This window comes from Lactuca serriola, chromosome 4 (assembly GCF_051521515.1).
Source record: "Lactuca serriola cultivar US96UC23 chromosome 4, Lser_US96UC23_V15, whole genome shotgun sequence".
In the NCBI taxonomy this organism is placed as follows: Eukaryota; Viridiplantae; Streptophyta; class Magnoliopsida; order Asterales; family Asteraceae; genus Lactuca; species Lactuca serriola.
The window spans coordinates 285,268,967-285,276,137 of NC_136411.1; positions in this window are offsets into that span (position 1 = coordinate 285,268,967).

Below are 7,171 nucleotides of genomic sequence, written 5' to 3' on the forward strand. Positions count from 1 at the left end.
ACTCAAGTCTCTTAGAGTTAAATTCCAGAACAAAATATACCTTCCTTCATATTCTAATGTGATATAATGACATTTTTAGCATGTAGCATTTCTAGCTACTAACTTCTTTAACAACGAGCACGACGCTATTGGTCGCATTGATTTCAATCTTCTGACTTAAGTCAGATGTTACATCGAAATTGGTTCTTTGAACCATGTAACAAACTCGTCGTAGTCGGACTCAATTTGATATGACCACTAGGTTCAGAATATCAATCGTCTTTTTAGTCATTACCGAAACAACGGTAACGGTATACTTGAAAAAAAACGTAATCAATCACTAGCTTCTTGGTAACCTTGTGACTTTCCCTGATCCAAACGTGAGTCCTGTGCTTCCAGTAGTATAGATCTCTACTACAATTCACACCTACTCATACTCGTCCCAAGTATTGTCTCGCAGTCCCCAAGTCCTAAAATCACAAACCAATTTAACACTTACGAATGTGTCCAATTAATCATAAAAATTTTCCTAGACTCTATTAGGACTTCTTCCATACGTATCTTCAATCATCAATTCTACTTCAACTCGGTTGGTGATGGAAATTCCAGACGATGAGACAACTTCAAGAATTACACCAACCGTTCCATCATCCTGTCAATCGAAGGTGTACTTCAGACGTATCGTACCCCTTTAAACGTTCTGTAATTTTATCAGACATATTCTAAAGGCAAGATACCACTCTTACGATATCTTCTGACACGTGTCATTCACTATCATAAGCCTTTCACTTCCTCCATTTACTCAATTCTCTATGATTTTTCTCCATAACGTTTTGTACATCCAAGCAGACGTTCGGTGTATCGGGTGAGAATTTAAGATAAGAAAGCTTTATTTATGACAGACGTATAAATTTCCTTATCACTTTTACATGCTAGTTCTAATACCGTATTCGTACGCTTAGAATCCTAAACACATAAGGTTTCTAGACCCAGTCGTCAACAGACCATAGATCCGAACAAATAATATCATATATGGCAAACATATACCATTTAGCACTTAAAAGCATTTTAGGCATCTTTCTTAAAATATACTAGTGCCTGTGTCTTAAAATATGGTAGCCACTCATCTCACAATCATTGCTTAGCATTCTAAGTTAAATTCTAGAAATCCTACAAATTTCTAGTTCGCTTAAACTGATGCTCTGATACCAACTGTGACATCCCTAATTTCACAGCCAGAAAAAAAAAAGATTTGTTTATGCTTTGTTTTATAAAATCAGAGTAATCCTTTGATTAAAAGCATTGTGGAATTTGTTCCCAAAACAAAACGTGATAAGAATTTATCAAATCATTTATTTAAAGAAATGTATTTTCATTAAATAACAAAATCTCGGGATGTCATGTTCCGATACAGACCAAAAGCATAAACAATATAAAATAGACCTTATAACAGTTATTTATAACTACTGATCTATAATACAAATCTCTCGTCATGTCCAGCAACTTATACTCTCGTGCCATTACCTGTAATGCAAAGAAAACTGAGTGGGTCAGGCTTGGGAGCCTAGTGAGCATATAAGGTTTTCAACTCAAAATAATATAATTATTATATCCAATCAAACAATCAACCCAAATACCCATCCCCATTATCTCCTTTCATTTCTTAAAACTTTACCCTAAGAATAAATTATCATTCATTCATTTATTCCTAAGAATTGACCTAAGGATTTGACACAAAGTCCCTTGCTGCCCGAGGTCCATACATCTGGTGAATACGTAATTCAAACATCCGATGAACACCTAGTTCTAAAATACCTAGTGAACACACTCAGTTCAACAACACCAAGTGAACACATCTAGTTCAAAAATACCTAACGAACACATTGAGTTCTAAAATACTTAATGAACACATATAGTTCAAAATACCTAATGAACACATTGAGTTCAAGGACACCAAGTGAACACATATAGTTCAAAATACCTAATGAACACATTAAGTTCAAAACATCTAGTGAACACATAGAGTTCAAAAATACCTGATGAACACATTGAGTTCAAAACACTTGTTGAACACATATAGTTCAAAATACCTAATGAACACATTGAGTTCAAGGACATGAAGTGAACACATATAGTTCAAAATACCTAATGAACACATTGAGTTCAAAACACCTACAGGTTACAATCATGTTAACTTTTCATTGGATTGTCTAGAACAGTCTGTTACTAGAAAAAAGGCCTTTTACGACGCTCATTGCGTGTCATAAAATGCTCAAACGACGCGCAAACGCGCGTCAAGGAAGGCCCTATCATAAACAGAGACGACGCACATTTACGACGCGCATTTACGACGCGCGGTTATGACACGCAATGCGTATCAAGGAAGGCCCTGTCATAAAGGAATACGACACGCATTTGCGTGTCGTAACCTTATGATGCACGTGTTTATAACACGCATTGCGTATCAAGGAATCCCCTGTCAAGAAAGGCCATGTCATAAATGAAGATGACACACATTTTTGCGTATCATAATTTTAAATATTCTAAAAAAATATATTTATATCTTTATTAATTTTTAAACTAAATTTGCATTTAATGTCTCATAATAGAAATAAAATATCATATACAAAAAATACAATCCATTGCATAAAATTTAATGTCATACAATTCTATTGTTTACAATATCTAAATTTGCATCTAATCTACTCTGTACATCAAATTCCAACTAAGTAAAGTTGCATCTTGCCTTTCTTAATTCTTTAAGACTAATACTCCAAGCAGCTGATTATATGGATAAGCAGTTGTACATTGGCCCATCTCACTCAATAATGACTTAGCCAAATTCAACTCCAAGTCTTTACTGCATCTTGCTGATAATGCTGCAAGATTTAAATCAAGTGACTTCATATTCCTTTCTTCCATCAACTTTACCTGATGCGCAAAATACATAGAAACAAAAAAAAAACATTGGGAAAATGTGAGGGGTATCCTCTACAAAACAAAATAAAAAATATCATTTGCAAGATTTGCTCTTTAGTATCCTCTGCAAAACAAAACAAAAAATATATATCAAAAACACATACCAATCAGAAAATTCACCCCAAAAGAACTCGTATATTTCCCGTGCAACATCATTATAGAAATATTTGTCATAACTTGGTCTTGTTGTCACCGCATCAATAAGCACATGCAGTTTTGAAACCTAAATTTTAAAATTAAATTAGTCACCAAACATAATAATAATAATAATAATAATAATAATAATTTAATAACAATAATATAAAAGAATCTGTCTTGCCACCCAACACTCTGGTAAAGGCAGCGTGAGAAGCTACTCTTCTTTATCAAGAACATCACTCAACACTTCTAGTGCAAGATCTAGATTTTTGAATAATACTGTTTATAAAATAAAAAGATGGTAAAAAAATATCTATACATAGAAAATTACTATTTTACCCCTATACATACCTAGAACCAGGAACAGCTTGTGTGACAGTGGGTAGAGCACTCCTATCATGTCCATTGATCACAACTTCACTGTTACTTGAATTACTATTACTGTTGTCTGAAGCTCTTGAATTGTAAAAGAAAACACACATCAATAAAAATCTAACTAATGTATAAATAACAACAATAAAAATTTAACTAATGTGCAAATAATAACAGTATAAATGATACATCAAGTTATTTCTTCATAATTAGGGAAAAATGTGCAGGAAGGAAAAAGATGATGAACAACAAAAAATGAAAAAAAAACTATTTTACCTCATCTACACATAGAAAGTTAAATCCCCGTTCTGTAGCTTCTTGTCGCATACTGGCCAAGTATATAGAAGCATCACATAAAGTAGTTTCAAATGGCTCTAATCATATTAAGTATCAAAGATACAACCCTTTAATACAAAATAAGAGAAAAGGCTTTACCTCCAAATTTGGAAGTGCAAGTGATGTCAGTGAGGTGATTTGATTCCCAGCAAAGAAACGTTGCTAAAAGAATTGAAAGAAAAAAAATTAGTTCAAATAAGTTCATTATTAATGATCATATCAGTAATTTTCTACACCTTCTTGTCCACCAAAATATGTTTTTAAGGGAACCACAACTTTGGCCTCACAACAATCAGGATTTACAAGTTTGACACCTATAGGATCAACAGGAGCAATAGGATACTCAGGCTTCCTTTAACTCCATCTACTCGTACATGTGTATAAAGAGGCTCCACACAATTAACACAATTACAATTTTAACTTGGAATAAATTACAAGTTTGGTCCTTATGATTTGATTTTGTTTTTTTTATGTCTAAAAGTGAATATTACTGCAATTTTGGTCCTTGGTCCAATGGTCCACTTACTAGATTTTGAACCAAAAATGTGGATGAGTTTATTGAGGGTTATTCATGGAAATGAAATATTGAAAGCTGTTGTTTACTTACTAGTTTTTGGTCCTTGCAGAATTGCCCCTCCAACGAAGGAAACGACATAGAAGTCTATCTTCATTTCTGATGACAAGATCCAACATTAAAATTCTCCCAAGGGCAGCTGCTGTCTTTTCTGCAGCTTCTTGGGTTTTAAATGCACTTGAGCTTTCTAATAGAGGACATCCATGCACATAACTGTGAAATGTGTAAAAGGGTAAATCGTAATGTTTATTTACAAGAATTTTTAAGGGCACATTGCTAGAAATAGCAACATTTCATTACCAATAATAGCACTATGTAACAAATTCTGATGTGTTCGTTCTTCATAGCAACATCAGTGAAAATAATATGGTCTAAATTACAACTTTCAAACTATAATGTCTTAATTAAAAGTACAAGGTTATAAATGGGTATAGTTTAATATAATAAGTGGTTTAAAAATGACATACAGGAACGAAGTCTCATTTCACCAGCAGCTGGGAACCTGAGAAGCCAAAGGGCACTATTGGGAACACGCTTTAAAATATTGCACCTGAAACAAACAATCAACAAACATTATGTCAATGTTACTATAATATATAATGTGTGTCAACAAAAATTGAGATTATATCTTTAATGTTACCAAGTGATAAAAATTTCAGGATCCATCTTGTAAAGGTGATTAAAACAAGCAAATATGAACTTGTTTTCAGGTAATCCGTAAGCTGAACGCTTGAGCTGGCAGTTTACATCCATCACATCAAGGTTTTTCTGCACCCAACCATTAACAAAAAAGAGCAGATGTTACTTTAAAAAATCTAACAAATTAGAATTTAGGAGATTATGTAGAGTATGAAAAATCTAGTCAATTACAACAATAGCAAATTAATCAAACTTCATTTACACCTTTACCTGCTTGTAATCATTCATAAAGAGAGATAAAAAGAAAATATGAGGAAACCGAGTTTGGGAGACAAACTGTAAGATACCAATCAATTTTAACATTTAAGCATCTAGTAAAAATGAGATTTAAAAAAAATAAAAAAAATAAAAAGAGATAAAAAGAATGTAACATCCACATAATTCCCCTGTTTGTTCAATCATCAATCAACTCTTTTTATCACACCGAAATGCAAAAATAACAACCTTTCCAACATCCTTAAGTGCATTTCCCTAGTGAAAAGTATATTGTCAAAAGCATGAACACACAAAAAATTGATTATAGAAGAGAATGAAAAACTCACGAGATTATTATATGCCCCCAAAAATGTAGCATCACGAGCTATAGCCTGCTTATAATGGTTAATTGCCATCTCCAAGTTACCTTGCTCATAATATATGCTAGTCAAATTCCTTGAACAATGTAAAAGTCAACTTAGTAAAATTCAAATAGTTGGTTCATGTAAAAGATAGAAACAAAACATGATACTATTACTATTACTAACCAAAAGCCATGGCATAGTCTGGTTTAGACTGAAGAGCATGCTCATAACATACAATAGCTTCTGTAGCCATTCCCAAAGCCTATAAAATGCAAAGAAAAAACAATTTTAGAAAGAAAAAAAATCTCCTTGTGTTAATATCTACCAAGAATTATCAGAAAAACAATGGAGTATTCACCTTGTATACATTTCCCAAGTTTAAATAGGCATCAGAAAATGTTGGCTTAAGTTTGACTACCTCCTGCAATAAACAAGATCCACAATGAGAGTAAATTCATCCGAATAATACAAGACATATATAGAGAGACAAAACTTAAGTCCACCTTTTCCCCTAGAGCATTGTATTGTAAGCCACTGAAGTTCAAATGACAAAGTGGGAAAGTGATCAGGAACTGTCTGAGACTAATTAACACCAGACACATAACAGTTAGAAAAATCATTACCAAACAGGACCTTCAACACTTCTTGGAAAGTCAAAACTATGCATTATTTAGAGGAAGGGGATGCATGACATGTTCATGTAAGTGTCAATGGAACAAAGGGAAATGTGATAACTAAACATATGCATCAAGTTTTCTTACTTCTTGAACCAATCCTTGAGCCTTCATCAAGTTCCCAAGGTTGCTGTGAGCATCAACCTACATAAATATATACCAAATGTATATATATATAATTAGAAACCAAATAAGCAATAAATCAGAAAATAAAGATGACTAGAGTTCATAACAAGACCAAACGGCTAAAAATGGAACATTGTCAAAACCTTGATTTGTCTTCTGAGTATATTTTCATCCTTAATAAACATTCTTTTCCTGTCATCCCAGTCACATACACACTGGGAAAACAAAAGTGTTAAATCATGTGATAATATCCATGGATTTAATCATATAATATCGCCTCCAGATCATAACACTTACCATGTTTGCGAAAGCCGCCTCCAGTTGTTGATTAATTGATGATCTTATGTATGCCTCTGCAAATAAGACGTATCTTCACCAACAATCATCTCCGAGAAACTAGAAGTGGAAAGCGACCATACAGGCATAACACCCCCATCTCTTTCCCTCGAACTTGAACTCAAACTGTTGGAAGAATTTGCCGGCAAATCATCCGAAATTCTCCATGCCCTCGTGATATCAATCGGTGGTTGCATATTACCCGTTCTCACCGTTTGACCATCTCCATCTCCATCTCCATCTGCGCCTTGATTAATCGGAACTTCCACCCTGCTATCTTCCCTAAAATTTCCAATTTTTGAAGACGATTCCTCTTCCCCTCCCCTAAACAACGATGTCATCATACTCGAAACCATTTGGTCTTCATAATGACAGATCGTGGTGGTCGTGGGGTTTGT